Source organism: Apteryx rowi, unplaced genomic scaffold, assembly GCF_003343035.1.
Source record: "Apteryx rowi isolate R43461 unplaced genomic scaffold, aptRow1 scaffold_200, whole genome shotgun sequence".
Taxonomy (NCBI): Eukaryota; Metazoa; Chordata; class Aves; order Apterygiformes; family Apterygidae; genus Apteryx; species Apteryx rowi.
In genome coordinates, this window is record NW_020448309.1 from 1,142,450 (window position 1) to 1,162,103 (window position 19,654).

Below are 19,654 nucleotides of genomic sequence, written 5' to 3' on the forward strand. Positions count from 1 at the left end.
CCCCGCCTCGCCGCCCTCCTCTCTCCGGGCTCGGTGGCCCGGCCCGGAAGGACCATGACGGAGCGGCGCCTCGAGCGCACCCGGGGGCTGCCCGCGGGGCAGGTTGCGCGGCCGGCTCCGCAGCTAGGCTGTGCTTTGCGCACATTTTGGGAAGGTCGAGCGTGACCAAAACATCACGTTCATGGTAAATCGTATGTTCTGCCACCCCTGTGCCAGGACATCGGGGAGGCGGTTAGCCAGCAGATGCACTGGTTTGACTAGGGGCTGCACCTACATGCGCTCACAAGAGCTGCGATAGGTCCTAGCTCAGTATCTCCTTTGCGAGCTGTGCTGGGAAAGAGGCTGCTGCCCCACCGCTCATGCTGTAAAATGAATCTAGTTTACCCCAGAATTAACGTAGAGGGACCGTGTCTTCAGGTCACACAGGCTAGGTACACTGGGAAGAGATCCCCGTGAAGCTGGCATCTCCAAGCTGTACTCTAGCTTTTCTCCTTTCAAACCTACTCTGTCTTTCTCCTTAAAAAGGCAAGTTAGGCTGTTTCTCTAGAGATCAACAGTTCAGAGCCCAAATTCCTAGCCTGAGACCCCTTACACTCACTGCTGCTTGAGGATCATGGTCAAAAAAGTGTCCTGTTCCTTCCTGACCTCACAGTTTTCAGAGCTGTCCTTCACCATCAGATTAATCAGAAAAACAAATCGCTTCCACAATTGCTTGTGCTCAGTGTGTTTTGCGGAAATGACCGATGTGACTGAGACGAGCTTAAGGCCGTCGTGTTTATAGGGAGGCACGAGGATTTCAGGGTACAGATAAATGGGGTTTGGAAGAGTTGAGTGTACCTCAAAGAAAAGATGGGATGGGGGCACACCAGGCATGTCTGCCCTCCAACACCTCAGGGGCTCGCAGTGTCAGTGTGAATCACAGGCGCTAGGCTGTAGTGTCAGAAAAGAAGGGATATGAATATAAAATAGTCATGCCCAGGATAGATCAACAGGAGCTTTTGCCTAATACAGGCAAAAATATCACAAACTATTTTTGACTTGTGCACAAAGTGATTTTGTTTGAAATACTTACAAAGAATATTTTGAAGGCTTAAAATGCAACAGAAATAATGTAATCTAAACATTAATCCGACATCTTTCATTGTTCATTCTGAGAGAAAAATATTTTACATTAAAGGTTCTTTTCATTCCCCACATCCTCCCTGCTTTTGCATACCAGGCCTTTGAAAAATAAAATAAAACCCCAAATGCTGCATTTTTTATTTCTTAAGATCTTCCATTTTTTTCTGGACTGTCATATCTTTGATCCCCATGCTAGACACATTTTTCATGCTTATTCGTCACACAGAATTGTTTTATTGCTGTGGAAGGAAAAATAGTTTGGGGAAGGTTGAGGAAGAAAGATTGGGTGTGGGTTGACTGAGTCACTTGGGTCACATCTGACAAAAGCCATCACCAGACTTGGGTACATCCTCTAAGACACCAGCAAAGGCCAGAGCACTCAAAGTGCCTAGTGATTTCAGCTAGGCATTGCACTGACCTGCTCATCTGAGGACACGCGAGTCTGTTTTCAATTCTTGTGCTGCAATTTTTAGCAGAAAAAGTCAGTCATTGAATTTCAGCTCTTGTTACAAGCCCTGCATGAATATTGCCTTCATTCTTTTTTCAGTCCAGTTGCCTGATGAACATTCTTCAGTTGAAAGCAAGGCAAGCTTTGAAGGAAGAGGTGATTTTTTATATCACAGTAACTGACATTCCTGGAAAAACAGTCCAGCTTTTGGGCACTCAAGCTGTCCTTGAAGCCTGGAGCAGAAGCAGGCTATGCCAGATTCTTCTTGAGCAGTGGTTTACCAGTTGGGATGGGCAAGTTTATTGTGGCTGTAATCATGGAAGAACCAGGCTCTTTGATCCTCCACTTCTTACATGCTGATTTACATTCTGGCTTTACTCTGGAGCAAGTCAGCCAGATCCCCAGGGGAGAAACTCATGCTCATTGTGAGCAGAGTGGTGGGAAAGGGAACCAGGCTGAACTTCATCCTCAAGAGGCAGCAGGGATGTGACTGTCACCGCTGTGGCCTGTGTTTACCTGTAGCTCTCCCCAAATATCCCAGACTACTTTACACTCTTCTCTTTTTGTTCTCTGTATTTCTACATGCCGCTAAAAAAGTCTGTGAAGGAGACATGGCACACCCCCTCTCTGTTGCAGGGAAGCAGTTCTGTCACCGTGTCTCATGTCTGGAAGAGGCTTATGCAGCTGTGAAGAGTGCTGGGAGTCATCAAGCTGAGATCTCAGTGCAGCAGTACAAGGTCACTTCCCTGGATATGGGCCAGGCTGGGTACACCTGAGGACAATGTAAGTATAAATTAAAAAAAAAAGAAAAAAAGCCTCAGGAAGGTCAGTATCAGGACTGCAACTGTCCTTCTGGGCAGCATGCCTTTTCATGAGAGCTATGTGAAACCTATGGAAGGGAGACTTCCAAAGAGCTTCTGGTGGTATTTCACAAGTGTAGGGCCCTTACCCTAGCCCTCGAGCAGGTAAGAAGAGCCTCAGACATAGAGTGTAATGACCACAGGTGTTTTAGTCTCTGGAGTCAAAGAGAAGGGTCCTCCTCCTAGTCAGACCTAAGGTCTTTGTCAAGACTGGGATGATTTTCATGGTCTGGACTTTTCAATCCCCATAAGGAGCTGCTCAGGTCTGGGAATGGTGGTTGTGTGTGTGGACACTAATAGTGTGAACAGAGAAGACAGAGGGCAAGGATACCTTACTCAGCCTAGGGGACGTGTGCTGTCAGAGTTGCTGACCACAAACTGGAGAAGGAAGCCAGAAGTATGCGCTGCCCCGGCTGGGCAGAGATCCCTTAACTGTCATCTCAGACCTTTGCCTTCTGTTGTCAGAGAATCAGAAATTCTGGCAAGGCACGTGTGGGGGACACTTCTCTTGTTAAAAGGAGCAACCATACAAGACCTGCTGGAATTTCAGTCTAGCGACAAGATGCATCACAAGCTGAGCCATTGCTGGTCAGCTAGGACATGATCAGGTGTATCTCCAAGAGAAGTTACACTCGTCTCATCATGGCTGTCTCTCTCCTAGAGCTACCCCCACACCTTCCTTAACTGACATTTTTTACTGTAGGTAGCTGATAGTTGACAGGGAGTCTGCATTGGCCTGGCTCACTGAAAGACTGCTACAGATGACATGTCACCAGTTTGGGATTGTTGCAGTTTGCAAGCATGGAAAGATTTGTAGCAGATGCAATTTCATTTCTGATGCACTGCAAGATGGTGTTATTTTACTCTGTCTGCAATATGGGCATTCCAGCCCTTCCCCTGAAATTGTAGTCAGTAGTGAAAGTCCTGTGATTACAACTCTCTTCTCTTTGCTCTTCATGGCATAAAACTGTGGCTGTGATCCGATGAATATAGGCTTAACAGTGAAAATACTCTCAAATCCAGCATCATTTGGACAGTTTAAATCAAGCCTCTGATCCTCCCCGAAGACACCATCACATAACCATTATGGAAACTGTCTCAAAGAATCTATGAAATGCCCATTGTAAAAATACTCCACCTTCATCATGGAACCATTGTGAAAGCCCACTGAAGAGGCCAAAAATACTGCCAAGGAGCTAACAAAAATAAGTCCTAATCCCCACAAAGGAACCATTGTAAATAGGACTGTAAAAAAATGGAGGGATTGTTGAATAAATCCCTTCAAAGGCCCCTATGAGATTGCTCCGAAAATCACACAAAAGATTTTTAATGTTGGTTTCTTTACATGTGGGACTTTTTGGTTGCTTTTTTATGGTCCTTTTAATGGGGTGTTTATGGCTATTCTTCGACATTATAGATCACTTCTGAAATGGCTTCTGTGTGGTAGTATCTAGGGCAATTTTAGAATTACGAAGATGTTCACAGTAAATCCTTATGGTTGATCTCTAGGGCAGCTTCACCACTGCCTTGTGGACTTTTCATAATTGTTTCATCAGTAGTGCCCTATAGGCATTTTCTAAAAGTCCCTTTGATGGGGCCACTGAGGCATTTGATAAATTGCTTATGGTGGGGCCTTAAATCCATATATTTTCAAAATTGCCTTCGTCTGTGGTTTCTGGTATGCTGGGTCCATAGTTCAGGCTTTGTTCCAGCTTTCTGGTGAGTCCCAGAATGGTTCATAGGCTTTGAATGATTTTTCAAACTATTCTTGCCTCTGTCCCTTAGATGAGGTCTTTGAGACAGTTTAAAATGACTTTTGGATACAAGGGAACTGGAATGGTTCCAGAGTGAGGAAGTGTCTTCAGGAATATTGTTAGAAATGTCTCATGAGTTTAATCTGAGAAGCATTTTAAAAAGCATCTGTTGACATTTTATGCTCATCTTCAAAATGGCATGTGTCTCTGGGGAATGATTTAGGTGTTTGTTGGATGTGATCTGTCAGGTACTTTCAGAATGGTCAATGAGTCCATGTCCTAATGGGGACAAGATCTTATACAAACATTGTAAAGATGATATAGTGATATGTCATAGGGATGTGATATGTGATAGTCATAAGGATACACAGTGAGATGCATTACTGCAGAGGTGTCCACATACCACGCGAGGGCAGAGTAGCTCCAAGTCTGCTCTAGCAGTTTTACAAAGAAAGAATTTTCCCAGCATTACTTCTATTAAAAATATACAAACTCTGTGTGTGTGTGTGTGTGTGTGTGTGATGGTGGCTGGAAGGAGTCTCAGTATTTCTCCAGAAGTACCCATGCACAAAAGGAGCTAGTATTCTCTTTGCTGTCCACTTACCCAGACATCCAAGCAGGGCAAAATCCCAGTATTTTTGTGTTGTGTCCAATACGACATGAAGGCCCAGAGTCCCTAAGATTTGCTCTAGCAATTCAGTATTAATCTGCAGAGTTGGCTTATGTTGTTACCACCACTGAATCCCTTATCATTGGATCACAGGATCATAGGATAATTCAGGTTGGAAGGGACCTCAAGAGGTCTCTAGTCCAACCTCCTGCTCCAAGCAGAGTCAACTATAAAGTCAAATCAGGTTACTCAGTGCTTTATCCAGTCTAAATCTGAAACATCAAAGGAAGTGTCACTGTTTTGGCATCTGTACATAGGAGCATGTGTAGCATGCAAGTTATAGCATCTACTGTGTGGAATGGCTGCAGAAGCATGTCCCTTCCCCTGTAGAGCAGTGTGCTGTGAAAGTCCTGTGTCCCTGACCTGTTCCACAAGGTTGAATTCCCAGGCATCAGCACTATAAAATCCACCCGCTGTGAGGGAGCAGTGTTCCTCCTTTGCTAGAACAGCACCAAGCAGAACACGGTGGTAATGGCTGCCGCCTGGAGCAAGCATCTCTTGCTACTTGGCTGCTGCTGAATCCCTAAAACGCCGGAACCTGTACCCAGGAATCACAGCTCTTGCACCTGTGCACAAAGAATGGGCAAAGTCTGTGCATCCCTCCTGCACATCCCATCACAAAATGTATTGCAGCCAGACAGCAGAAGGGGGTAGTGTCTCCCCGTTGATGCCATGACTCTAGGAGAGGGCAATCTCCTAATGTCACTGGCATATCACTGATAGCACACAAAGAGACACTACCACCTCTGGGTGGTACAACTAGACAGTTTCCCCATCTTGCTCTTCCCTGTCAGGAAACCATAGTTTCATAGCCCTTCTGTGGTCATCTCCCCTTATGGCACTTGTGGGCACAGGATCTGTCAGCCATTCCTGTGCCTATGGCTTCACAGAATCACACAGAATCACAGAATGGTTGAGGTTGGAAGGGACCTCTGGAGATCATCTAGTCCAACCCCCCTGCTCAAGCAGGGTCACCTAGAGCACGTTGCACAAGATCGCATCCAGGTGGGTTTTGAAAATCTCCAGAGAAGGAGACTCCACAACCTCTCTGGGCAACCTGTGCCAGTGCTCTGTCACCCTCACAGTGAAGAAGTTTTTCCTCATGTTCAGATGGAATTGTCTGTGTTTCAGTTTGTGCCCATTGCCTCGCATCCTGTTGCTGGGCACCACTGAAAAGAGTCTGGCTCCTTCTTCTTGACACCCTCCCTTCAGATACTTGTACACATTGATAAGATCTCCTCTCAGCTTTCTCCAGGCTAAACAGGCCCAGCTCTCTCAGTCTTTCCTCATAAGAGAGATGCTCCAGTCCCCTAAYYMTCTTTGTAGCCCTTCGCTGGACTTGCTCCAGTAGTGCCACATCCCTCTTGTACTGGGGAGCCCAGAACTGGACGCATTACTCCAGACGTGGCCTCAGCAGGGCTGAGGAGAGGTGGAGGATCACCTCTCTCAACCTGCTGGCAACACTCTTCCTGATGCACCCCAGGATACCACTGGCCTTCTTGGCCACAAGGGCACATTGCTGCCTCATGGTTAACTTGGTGTCCACCAGCACTCCCAGGTCCTTCTCTGCAGAGCTGCTTTCAAGCAGGTCAACCCCCAACCTGTACTGGTGCGTGTACTGGCTTGATGTGCTCCTCTTGTTGCTCACTGGGCCCATTGGAAGACTGAATCTGCTTCAGTGCTGCTGGCTGTCATAGCATGCACTGGAACTGTTGTTGCTGGTACCAGCCTATCTTCACCCTCTGCTACACATTTAGCTCCTGTTCCTGATTCATAGCCCATTTTGTGTGAGTTTGCTTGCACCGGCTGTGGAGCTATACCTTAGCAGACATCCACTCACATCTCCACTACTGGCGGCTGGGCACTGGGGAGAAAACAAGCCTTTTATGGATTGCGAGCAAATGACTGTGGGACTCAGTATATCTCTGCCTCTCTCTTGCCTTCATCTTTGCAAAGAGTGGGTTTTCACCCAAATCAAGACACTCAAGTCTTACACATAACTATCAGTCTTTACCTCTTCCCTAGAATGCCATGACATAAATGCGCTCTTTCCCTTATATGACCCTAGCTGGTGGAAGGGCTGCAGAGCCAAAGTCAGGAGTTCAAGTGATTACATTGCACAAGAAATGAAAAGATAGGGACAATGGTGTCACCTTAAAGGGCTAACGCAAGGGGACTGGAGAAGGGGTATTGCACAGAGCATCCCCAGCTTGTCCAGCACTCGTTGGAGGGATCTGGTGCAGTCTCTGTCCCCCGATGGGAGGACACAGAGAACAGAAATAGATCCTACAGTTGTGGGGAGCTCTTTTCTCCCTTCCCCTGCAACTGAGTTTCATTCTTCTGGTATTACAGGTAGCCAGTGTAATCAGGGCCCCAATGCAGTTGACACAGAGGTCCCATGACTTTGGGAAGCTTCAGATAGGGATTTGGTATGTCAGAACATGAAGGGAAAAAAGCAGACAGAACCTAAACTGAGAGTGCTGAAAGAAATACCTTACTGACACATCAGTCTAAGGGCATGCCAGGGCCTTCCGTTTGCCACATAAAGGAAAATTATTGGGAGAGGTTGTGAACTGGACTGTAAATCAGGCTGTGGCCACAGCACTGAAGAGAAGCCACTCTATCCAGGTGCTCTGCTTGGAGATGGATGGACACCATGGAAGCAAAATAGGTCTAATGGTCATGGGAAGCTTCCTTGTCAAGCTTCTGTCTCCGAGCTCTATGGATGGCTCCTGTGGGCAAGGCTAGGATGATGCTAACCACATTGCACCTTGGAAGGAGCGTGAATAGAAAAAATGCCTGGAAAAAAGTAGGATTTTTCTTTGGAGACTGGCCAGGATGATGGAGACCAGTCACACAATCTTCAGTGAGTGAGCAGTAGAGGAAGGAAGTGCGGTAAGAGACTGACTTGGTAAAATTGTGACATTTTCAGTGACCTGAAAAACAAAGAGCTTACAGAAAATGGAAATGAGGTCATGTTAGTAAAAGCATGAGCTTGTGGGCAGAGGCAGATGATGGTCAAGAAGGTTGAGCTGTTTGAGGCCTCACCAGTTTAGGAGAAATAGAATATATTTCGGCAGTGACAAATACAAGCCTCTACACTGCAGAACAATCAGTGGCATAAATATAGGATGGAGAACTGGTTTGGGGGAAAAGAACTGTGGAGAAGCTCTGGGGTTTCTTGTGATTTATCTGATCGGTGTCATGGTCATAAACCTGTGGATTAATAGGAGGATGCACGTAATGGTTGAAAGCAGCTGACTTTAAACACACCAATGTTTTCTGGAAAGACAACACAATGTTGTATACCAATCCAGATCTCTGGTGTGCACAGGAGACAAATTTTTTCATAAAAGTGCTGCACAGACCAAATCGGGGATGTGATGGATCTGCTATTTCTGCATAAGGAAGAACTATGATGGGATGGCTGATGGCACCTTTCACTGCAGGAATCATGACTTGGTGGATTTGAGAGAAGTGAGGAAGATGAATAGCAGAATAACAACCTTGGATTCTAGCAAATCGGACTTTGGCTTGTTCAGGGGTAGGTGAGATCCCAATCTGCAGGCTGCCCTGGAGGGCAAAGGTGCCCAGGACAGCTGGTAAATCTTCAAGGACAACATACTCACAGCACAAGAAAGGTCCAGTCTGATCTGCAGGAAGTCAAGCAAGTGTGGCAGGAGACCAGCATGGATGAACAAGGAACTCATGACTGAGCTCAAATGCAAAAAATGAAGTGCATGGAAGGTGAAAGCAGTGTTGGGCTACCTAGGAGCATTATAGAGATATTGCTTGAGCATGCAGGGGTGGAGTTATGGCCCACTGCTGAGTGGGCTGGGTGACTTAGTGACAAAGGGCATAGAAAAAGCTCAATACTTTCTTTGCCCCAGGCTTCACTGGCAGGGCCTCCCAGGCCTTCATGCCTACTGACAGAGTTTTGGAGAGACAGGTACACTAGAAGATAGAATTAGAGATCACTTAAAGAAATTGGACATGTACAAGCCCATGGGACCAGACAGGATGTATCTGAGGACACTGAGGGAGCTGGCTGGTGTCGTTGCAAGGCCATTCTCTATCATCTTTGAAAGGTCATTACAACTGGGGAAGGATCCTGATAACTTGAAAAAGGTCACAGATGACACACCCATTTTCAAGAAGGGCAAGAAGGAGGATCCAGGGAACTACAGGCTGGTCAGCCTCACCTCAGGCCCTGGGAAAGCTTTGGAGCAGATCCTCCTGGAAGCCGTTAAGGCACATGAAGGAAAAGAAGGTGACTAGGAATGGCCAGCATGGCTTTACTAAAGGTAAATATTGCCTGACCAGGCAGATTGCCTTTGACAGTGAGATGAATGGCTGTGTGGATGAAGGATCAGGGGATGTTGTTTATTTTGACTTTTGCAAGGTTTCTGACACAGTTTCCCATAGGATTCTTGTAGCTGGACTGTGGAGTCAGCAACGCACCCTTGCTGCAATGAAGGCCAACTGCTTACTGGATTGCATTAGTAAAAGTGCAGCCAGCACATTGAGGGAAGTGTTTGTTCATCTCCACGTGGCATTTATGATTTGACATCCGAAGTACTGTGTCCCCTCAGCGTAAGAAAGACATAGACATACTGGAGTGAGTCCAGCGAAGGTTAGTAAGATGGTGGGGGGTGCACAACAAAAAGCTTCGAGAACTGAGTTTGCTCAGTCTGGAGAAGAGACAAAGGGAAGATCTTATTGCTGCCTGCAACTAGCTAATGTGTAGTTCCACTGAAGACAGAACCAGACTCTTCTCAGAAGTTTACCCTGAAAAGGAAAGAAACAATGGACACAAGCTGCAGTCAGGGAAATTCTACTGCAAAAACTTTCCCCATTTGAATGGTGCAGCACTGAGACAGGTATCAGAAAGCTGATGGGAATCTCATCCTTGAAGGGTTTCTTGACTGGACAAGATGCTGAGCAACCTGTTTAAGCTTTGAATTTAGTCCTGCTTTGTGTAGGGAGTTGGACTGGAACCTTCCAGAGGGCTACTCTGACCCAAATTATTTTAGTATTCTTTCATCTCTCTGTACAGGGCTGAATTTTAGTTTAATCTAAACATCTTACTAAAGTCCCTAAAAGCCTCAGCATTTATTTTTAATTTTCATATGTTATAGGTTTTTTTGTATTTAAGTTTTCTGTGCCTAAATACTTTCCAAGACCTTGTGGATGTGTTGGTTGCTTTTATAACAGATACGGGATAGATATAAATTATTTCAAAATCATAAACTGTTGTGTAAGAGATTTTCTGTTTGGATTTATTGTGTTTACTAACATGCCTTCATGTTTTGCTTACAGACTTCTCTGTGTAGAGATAGTGCTCCAGAATTCCTGTGTGGTTCATTAGAGCCAGGTAAAACTTCCTTTTGCTATGTTTTGCAACTCAGAATGCTTTACAATGTTGTTTCTAAACTAGTCTGTGTTTTGATGTTAGATAACAAGGTCCAGAGCATATGGAACTATGTCAGCTAATATTTTATTTGTTCATTAACCAAAAGGCCTAAAAGAAAGCAGAGGAAAACTAAAAATGCAGATGTGCCCATGCCTATACACTGTTGAAAAAGCTGATGCATTGAGAATCTTGCCTAGCTATCTGCAAAAGTTTTTCTGTAAAGGCTTCTCTGATAATATTACATTCTGCAAACCTGTTTCCTCTAGCATAAAAAGCTAAAACCCACCCATCTCTGTTATAGGTTTAAATATATGAACCATAAGGCTTTTTCTTTTTACTGTAGTAATGCAATAGGGCTGTTGATGTGCTTTGAGTAATGTGGTTGTTGGGGTGAAAAATGGATGGGAGGCTGATGTGAAAACCTTCTACGCAGAAAGGATTGCTGCCATCATAATATACTTTATAATTTTATGGGGCTGTATTTCCATGAGCCATAATAATGTGTCCCTAAAGCTCTGGCAAAATAAGATATCATGCTGAACATTAATAAGCTCAGAGGAAAAACAAACTTGCCAGAAAATGAAAGTTCCCCAATATTATGGACTGCCAGAAATGTAATGGAATTGATTTTGTTTATTTGCAAGTCCTTAGGGTTTGCCACCAAGCAGATACATGTATGTGTGCACGCAGAGGCCACACAGAGCTTTGCCAGACAGGTCAAAGATGCCCCTCCTTACTGGCTCACCTGCTTCTGGGGCTGACCTGTGGATCTGAACCTCTCCTGTCTGATGCAAGGTAGTGGGAAAAGCTGTAAGAAGCTCAGACTCCTTCCAGAAAGGTTATTTTCACCTTGAAAGTGGCCTCTGCTCATGGGTATCATGGTGTCCCTAAACTCCAAACTGATCCATAAAAGAGAGGGTGTAATCCAGGAAGGGTCATGTAGTCCCTTTGCTTCCAGTCATATCAACTGTGCTGAACACAAGAAATATTTCTACTGGTGGGATAGACAGTTTGGGGCACAGGACTGGACTAGTGATGGATCTTCGGTTCAATTTCAGGTTTTCTGGTTGGTGAGAAGCAGAACTACACTGGAGAGGGCAGGGGATAGTTGCTGGGAAGAATGTATGTACCCAGCAGAAGCTACCTGGGTGTCTTGAGTTAGCTGCAGTCAATCTTTGTCCTTTTTTTTTTTTGCCCCTTTCAAATCTTCTGGAAACTCTCCAGCCCACACTAGCCCTCAGAAATGGCCCAGACTCACTATGTCTGGTAAGATGAATCTCATCCAGCTCAGCGCTTATTAATTTATCTCTTCTTTCCCTGTTCCTGCCTGAGCTCTAACCTCTGGTAGGTTCAACTTTTTTTCTTCCCTTTAAGAAGTTCTCAGTGGAGCAAAAATGTCATGTGAAAAGGGCATTTTCAGCTTGGAAATATTTGTTTCTGGAAGGTGGATTGCATCTCACCCTATGGGATGCACATGGTGAGGCAGCTGTAATTTCTACCTTCCTTTTAAGCATGTGGGAGGCATTAAGAAGTGAGGGTTGGCTCCCTGGACACAATGTTTGGAACAGAGACCATCAGTTTTGGATGAAGAGTTTTATATGCTGACTTTCAATTTCTCAGTTGTTTGATACAGCTGACTTCACTATTAAGCTTCCAAGGCTTTGTTAACAGTAAAATAAATTCACAAGTATTTTTGCAGTCATTAAGCACTGCTATGAAGGAAGAAAAGGGCCTTTCAGGATGCGTTTTTACTCCAGGTCACAGCTGAGACAATAGCTTACCAGATGCTTTAGGCGGAAGAAGTAGTCCGAGGCTACTAGGTGCTGGCAAAAAGATAACTGGCAATGAAATCTCAGTGAAATCTCAGAAGCCAACTGCAGACGTTTGAGGGAGATAAGTCAGGGGCTCTAGTTAGAGATGGAAATACTTCCTCTCAGAACTGTTGTGGAGAGGGAGTTAAAGACCTGTGAGGACCTCAGGGAAGTATTTAGCATGTGTTACTTGTAAACTGGAACACAGACCTCATGAGATCCCCTTTAAGCAAGATCTGTTTATTAAACACCTCTTCCTAAGAGATACGTCTCCAGATTTCCGCAGCTTTGTTTTCTGCCCTCCTTTCCTGACACTGACTACTGAAGATATCGGTAGGCTGTCTCCAGATGAGGGAGATTAGGAGATACTGAATTTCCAGCTGTCTATACAGTACAACTTCTCTGATGCAAAATCTTTCTACTGTTTCTTGCTCATGAAGAGCATCTAAGAGCATCATCTAAGAAAAAAGCAGTTGTGCAGCATATACTGATGTCTGATTGTGGGTTCTCTCCTTTCTGTGTGTTGCTGTACTTTGAAGACTGGGATTTTCAGATGTTCCTGTGGTAGAAGGGCCTCTCAAAAAATCCCAGCCTCAATGCACTGGTTCAGGAGAGGTCTGGAGGGCAGATGAGTGGGCTGTAACTGTCCATTGTGTGACCTGAATAAAGGCCAAAGGACCATTTCTCCACCTCAGCCACAGCGAGAGACAGTACTCTAAGTGATGGGATTCATTTCACCCTCTGCTTAATGAGCATGTGCCCCCCTGAAAATTATAGGTTCTCTTCACATTGACCAGTGTGCACCCTTGTCAACATTTCTCCATCATTGTTCATGCTCTGTTCATGGCGTTCAGGGCCTGAAACTGCATGTCCTCATGACGTGGGTTTTCCCAGCCTACTCTAGTAATGCTTCTGACTCAGGCTCTGGCAGGACAGACCTCACTATTAGATCGGGACCCTTTATCCCTGCCAAGCCTCAAGGGCTCTGGGATATTCTTTATTCACCAGGATCTGTCACAAGAGAGTAGTGGCTCTTCAAAAGCTTTACTTGTTTGAGTTACACCTTCCAGCTTCATATCTGCGGCACAGCTTTATTTCTGTTTTCTTCTCATTTATTTTACATGGGGTGATGAGGAGGTCTACGTAGCAGGAATCAGCTAACCAGAAGCAAGATTCAGATGAAAGGGTAAGAGGAGAAGAAATGGTGTAGCAAAGTGAAGATAGATGGGGATGGGTGAAGGGTTTGAACAAACAGCCAATCACAGCAAGGCAGAGAAAGGCCAGCCAAGCCATAGAACCTGAACTGGAAACTGTTTTGCCTTGTCTTTTTTCCCTTTGCTGCTTATGTAAGTGAACGTGTGTGTGTCTAGAGTGAAATTCACTCCACTGTGTTCCTCAGATGTCTTCAATGTGGTTGCAAAAGGAAAGATGAAAATCTACATATGTAACTTTTCCAAACCAGGAGTTTTTAAAAAGCTAGAGAGAAGAAAAATAGAGATCTGAATGTGAGAATGGGAGAAGAAGGAAGAGAAGAGGTGGGTTGAAGGAGGTGGGAAAGGAAAATAATCCAGTTATTTTAATTGGTTGATTCAATTGGTAAAAAAATACAAGAGAAAAACAAAAAGTAAACGCATAAAAGGCTCTTTTCCTGAGGGCTTGGAACTGTGAATATCCTTGGAGATATTCAAAAGCCGTCTGGACAGGGTTCTGGGCAACATGCTCTAGGTGACGCTGCTTGAGCAGGGGGGCTGGGCTAGATGATCTCCAGAGATCCCTTCCAACCTCAACTGTTCTGTGATTGCGATTGTGTGATTGTGTGATTCTGAAGAGTGCTGAATTTGGAGCTGGTGCTGAAATCTAGATAGGAAACTTTTTTTTCCCCCAGATGAAATGTCCCCCAACATCCCAGTAGTCATAGCTACAAAATAGCTCCCCGCTCCCCGCTCAGGTGGGGTAAAGCAGCCTCCCCACTCAGGTGTGGTAAAGACTGCTCTTTCCAGACAGCAGAGAGCTGGGTACCACAGTCCTGGGTGTGGTAACCTGGTGCATCAGAGCCATCCATCTCCTTGACCACATGGGGTACCATGAGGCCACTGCTCCAACCTGTCCTGGCTCCTTGTTCTGTTTGGGGTCCAGTCTAGTGTTTCTGGCAGCTCGGAGCCTTCCAGGAGATTATCCATGAGATCTCACCTTTCTCTGTGCCAATCTGCCCATCTTTGAGAGCTCCATTCCCAAACAATGACAAACAGAGGGGGGCCATAGCATGCAGCAGACACAAGGGAAACCTATGTTGTGGCCACTGGAGAGCCAAGGTCACAAGGCCTTTCACACTGAGAGCCAAAGCCAATATTTACTCTTCCCCCTGATGCTCCTGCTCTGAACTTTCTGTGCCTGCCTGTACCTACACCACCCAGCATCCTCTTCCTGTGGTCTGTGACAGAAGGAAGAGGGCACACACTGAGCTGTGTAAGCCTCCGGAGAAGAGAGCACAAAGCTTCTCCTTCATCGAAAGCAAAGTGGAGGATGACTTGGGGCTAAGGGGTACAGGCAGGATGGGGAACCCAGGGCTGGGAATGCAGTGTCAGTATAGAGAAGCTTTGGGTGTGGATGGCAGGGGACAGATCCCAGCAGGAAATACTGCTTATGAAATATTCACAGACAAAAAATGAGATGAAGTGCCTTTTGTTTGCTTCTAGGAGCTCAGACCAGAATGCTTTCTCTTAATGAGATAGCCTGGAAGTTCTCAGTCAGGTCTTGGACAGTAATAGATCATGGGGCATGTTTGGTAGAGATGGTCTGAAAACATAAATATGGTTTTGTGTCACTGGAGAGTAGGAAAGAGACATTAATCCTTTGGTACCTCGGGATTTAACCTGAAACTGCTGAGATCAGCTGCCAGAGCTATTGTGAGATATGTTTCAGTCCAGAAGAAGAGCATGCATTCTCCATGATGTCTCTGCTTTCTCAAGCTTCCTTGGCCAGTCCCATCCAAAGCCTGCCTCTCATTGTTTGCATTCTTATGGCTGTGGTAGCACTGCCATCCTGTGTGTTCCAAATTGTGGCTCAGGCTTCCAGAAATTCCAACATTCATGGAAAAACAATGAGACTGAAAAAATAATACTGTAGGGTGCTTGCTTCGGTGGCTTTGTTTCAGAGGAGTTGCACATCTTCAGCCGTGAGGGCTGGACGAGTGAAAAAACTGACATCTGAGAGTGCCTACCAACTGTCTCTACATTGTCCTGTTAGACAATGCTTCCGGGTCCCTCAGGGCCAAACTCCTCAGTCAACCGTGCTGTCTGTCCCCTTCAGGGTGTCCTGACAGTGCCTTGCTGACGTGCAGGGGAAACCTCAAAGGTGCCCAGCCCTGACAATGGTGTCCAGAGCAGCTCTGCAAGTCATCCAGCTACCCAGAGGGCCTCTGCCTGGAATACTCCACATCAGCCAAAATGTATCCCACGAGGCAGCGTGGCCTGGTTCTCCTCCCCTGCAACATGACTGAACACCTCTGTGCCCTCATGCTTAGTGTACAGCAGGCAGTGCCTACAAAGCAGGCCACCATCAGCTCCTGGCAACCCTTTGTGTGTCAGAGGGGGCCTGGGACCACCAGCTGAGTGGAGATTACCAGCACAGTCTATCTCACTGACAGAGCTGCAGCCCTACCATGGTGGCTTTCACATCCCAGCTCCATTTGTCCAGCCAAGAGGTGCAACTCACAGGCTGCTGTCTGAGGCTGTCTGACAGCCAGGCCTCTTCCAGCCAGCAGTGATCTTGCTATGGGCTGGAGTGGGGGGGTCAGACTTAAATTTCTCTCTTACCCTCGTAGTTGCATACATCTCCTTTCCCCAGAAGCACAGTGTACTTGGGAATGTTGCTTCCCACAGTGTATGTGCCATTTGCCTGCTGGCATCAGCCACAGAGGCCAGGCACTGCCTGCATGTAACCCTGGCATGCCTTTCCAGCCAGGCAGAGCTGCCTTCCAGATCAGCAGGGAGCAAGCCTTGTCCTCATGGACTCACAGACTAAGGATGAATCCAGGGGAGCCCTGTCTCCAGTGAAAAGAGCTCATGATGCCTCAAGGACCTCTGGATGCTGTTGAGAGGGCCCTGAAAACATTTGGCATCCTTGAAGAGGATTGTCTGGAAGGAAGCTATCCAGTGTGTTATTTCACTGACAAAGCTTAGTCCAGGAGGCAGAAGAGCAGCCTCCTGAGTCCTTGCTGGTGGAGGGTGGGGAGTGAGAACTTCCCTCCTCATAGCTGTCATGGGCTTGCTGTAGTCATCTCACACTTCTGTTGGTTGACCAGCAATAATCTACATAGTTCAGGCTGACTCCTGGGGCTGAAGCCCCTGGGACTGTGTAGTCCAGGCTGGTGGTGTTACCTGTGGGAATGGACCAGCAGGCTTACACTCAGTTACCTCATAACTGGCAGACGGCTAAGCTGTCTGAAGATCTTCAGCCTGGCACCGGTAAGGGACAAAAGGACTGCTAAGCAGGGAGATGTAGGGGTGTAGGATTGTTTTTGGTTTTGTTTTTGTTAATTATTGAATTCAGTGTTTGGTATGGTGGGAAGCCATCTATTACAGATGTGATGAAAGGCACTTTAATGAGCGCTTGCCAGGGAGTTGATACTCTGAATTTATGGCCTGCAATAGCAGAGGGGAAGATGTCAGGTTCTGCTCCCAGCGCTTCTGCAGATCCATATGCACTCACTGTTTTTTGGCTGCCTCTACAGGTCAAGCCAGAACATGCTCTGTGTTTATGCTCCCCCCTTCCTGTCAGTATTCTTGCTGGGGCCACAGCCAAGAAGCGCTTCAGGGTGCTGTTGCTCTGCAAGGCTCTGAGGGACCCCAGATGGCCCCGGGAATGCAGGGGGAGCAGTTCTCATCCCTGCTCTGTGACAAGCTCACGTGCAGTTAAGCAAGGAGACTGGCATGTACCATGAGGAAGAGCTCTGAGCCTGATGAGAGCTGGCTCTGCAGGGCAGGAAAGAGCATGTTGGCCTGCGTGTTGCACAGGATCTGTACCCAGTAGCTCTGTTCTCTTTGGGGCAGACAGTCCCTGGACTGCCGTAAGATGGGCACTGACTTTTGGGGTGACTGTTTTGCCAGAGCTTCCCTGGACAAGGCTGGGGCAGCCTGCAGGCCCTTGACAACAGTAAAAGGTTTCACACTGAATGGCAATGAAGTACTTCTGCGCTCTATGGTGAGTCTGCTTTCTGAGCTTGATGCCTTTTGGGGAGGCCTGTTCCTTTCTTAGTCCTTCCTTTTCCAGAAGTGCTTCTCCTCTGTGACCTATCCTTGGCATGGACAATGTCCCCCACATACCCTCCAGGCATGTGCCCGAAGACACAAATGAAGCAGAAGGCAGGGTGAAGCAGGGCCAGGGATTATGGGTGAGGAGGGGGTAATGATCAGGACATGTGTGGGCATCATTTATTGTGGAGGTCCTGAAACAGGGAGCAAGGGGCACAGAGCTCAGCTGGGCTGTGCTGGGCTCTGGTACAGAGAAAACTAGCAGGGCTACTGGGCATTGGTCAATCTGTGAGACAGGGTTAGGAAGTCCCACACTGACTAGAGGTTGCCTGCACACTCCAAAGAGTCTTTGCCCAGCCCTGCAGTGAAGTTTTCTGGAGCACAGCTTTCTGGAGAAATGGCGTTGCCCTTGGGAGGGAAAGGTACAACATTGCCTGTGCCTGCATCAATCCTGTCCCTGTCCTAGGCATCAAAGGCTATTCCTGGCTTAGACACTCTCAGATCTTTCTCCTCTTCAGCCAGATCCAGAAATGATGGGCACAAGCCCTGGAAAGCTCTCCATGCTAGTCTCCTAACAGTCTGTGAACTCAGCATCACTGCTTCCTCTGTATTCAGTACCGTGAAGGATATCTGTAATGCTGTTAGCCAGCTGGTCTATCCCATGATCATCACCATCTGAGACATACATGTCAACAGCACAGCAAGATGTGCCCAGGTTGGCTGAGACCGTATAGGGGACAGGCAGGTTTGATGAGGGCTGCAATTCACATAATCCCAAGAGCTGTCGGCTGTATCCCACAATCTCTCCAGCTATGGCAGCATGTCTATGCACATAGGAAGCATGCATAACATCCATAAGTTTTAAAAACCCTATGTACCAGCTGGGACAACTGGGGACCCAATTCCTGCTACACTGGCCATGTGGCACCTGCTTTTGTTGTCCACAGTACTGCTCAGCTCCTGCTACCATAATGGAGTGTGACTTTCCCCTGATGGCCCAGTGCCCATGGAGAGCTCAGGTGCACCATCCGTTGGGGCCAGCTGTCTGTCAAGTGCTTCTCTGGGTACCTTAAGGCCTGCTAGTGTAGCATGAGTGCTCCAGGCAGCAGTGCGGGGGATTTCAATGTTGCAATGTTAGTCTGTGACATGTAGTGATGCTCATCTTGTGAATGTCACTGGGACTTTTGAGCGGGCTTTAAGGTAATTTTGGGGTGTCTTGTAATGTGGGATTTCCTTATGGAGTTACGATTTATGCTGGGGGTATATAATCCCACTTCTGAAGGAGCATTTTATTTCTGCCAATCAAACTAGATATGAATCTTTCCCATTCAACTGCGAATAAGCAGCCCTGAGAAAACAGAACAAAACAGCTCAGTATTTTTAAAGGACCAAGCATGAGAGTTGATTTTGAAAATATGTAGGATGTCAGAAGTCTGTATCAGGATCCAAATATTGTAACAGTACTTATTTTTCATAGCCTCCACCTGGGCTGCATAGCAGAGCTATGCACTACTAAATTTGAGGTATCCATCATCTTCTCTAATCTTAAGTTCTCATTCCTCTGATTTCCTGCTGATCTCGCAAGTTTTTCTTTCCCTGTGCTTGAGATAAGACTACAGGGGGCAAGTGCAGAGAAGGGAAGCAGAGGTAGGCTGTGGCTGGGGAGTTCATTTTGCATGGGGGACCCTGTTATATGGTGTCCCTATACTGCCATGCAGCAGCCACTGCTCATGAACCCATACACAGGATGCAGCTGAGCAGCAAATCAGGGGATGAAAGCAGGTGGATCTGGCCCATGGGGTCTAGAGAGGGATAGTGGTAGTGTAATCATCATCATGCTCTTCTGCAGAAGCAGCATTGCCCTCAGGGCCTCATTCTTCATTTCCCATATATGCTGGGTTTAATGAGGGGCCCGGTTCTTCAGGCCTCACTGAAGGAATACAGATAGCATCTGAAGCACAGCAGCTCTGTTTTGGCTGGGAGAAACAGGCAGCCAGCTGCTGAAAGAACCAACAAGGTGCTTTTCACATACAAGAGAACAGAAGCCAGCCACTGGTCAGCAATGGGGCTCATTTATTATCTCACAAGAATGAATGACTTATACAGCTGCAGTAATGTCAGCAGAACCGAAGCTTTGCCCAGGGCCTGAGCTCTGACTGCAGGGACTCCCTGCTGCATTGGGTGGCAGTGGGAGAGATTGTGGTAGAGTAGATGGGTTGGGAGATCCCTGAGCTGCAGGGAGTGAATTTGGGGCTCTTTCCAGTGGTCTGTGTCCTCCTGACGCCATTGTCCCACACGGCTGGTCTCTATTCCCTCCTTCTGCA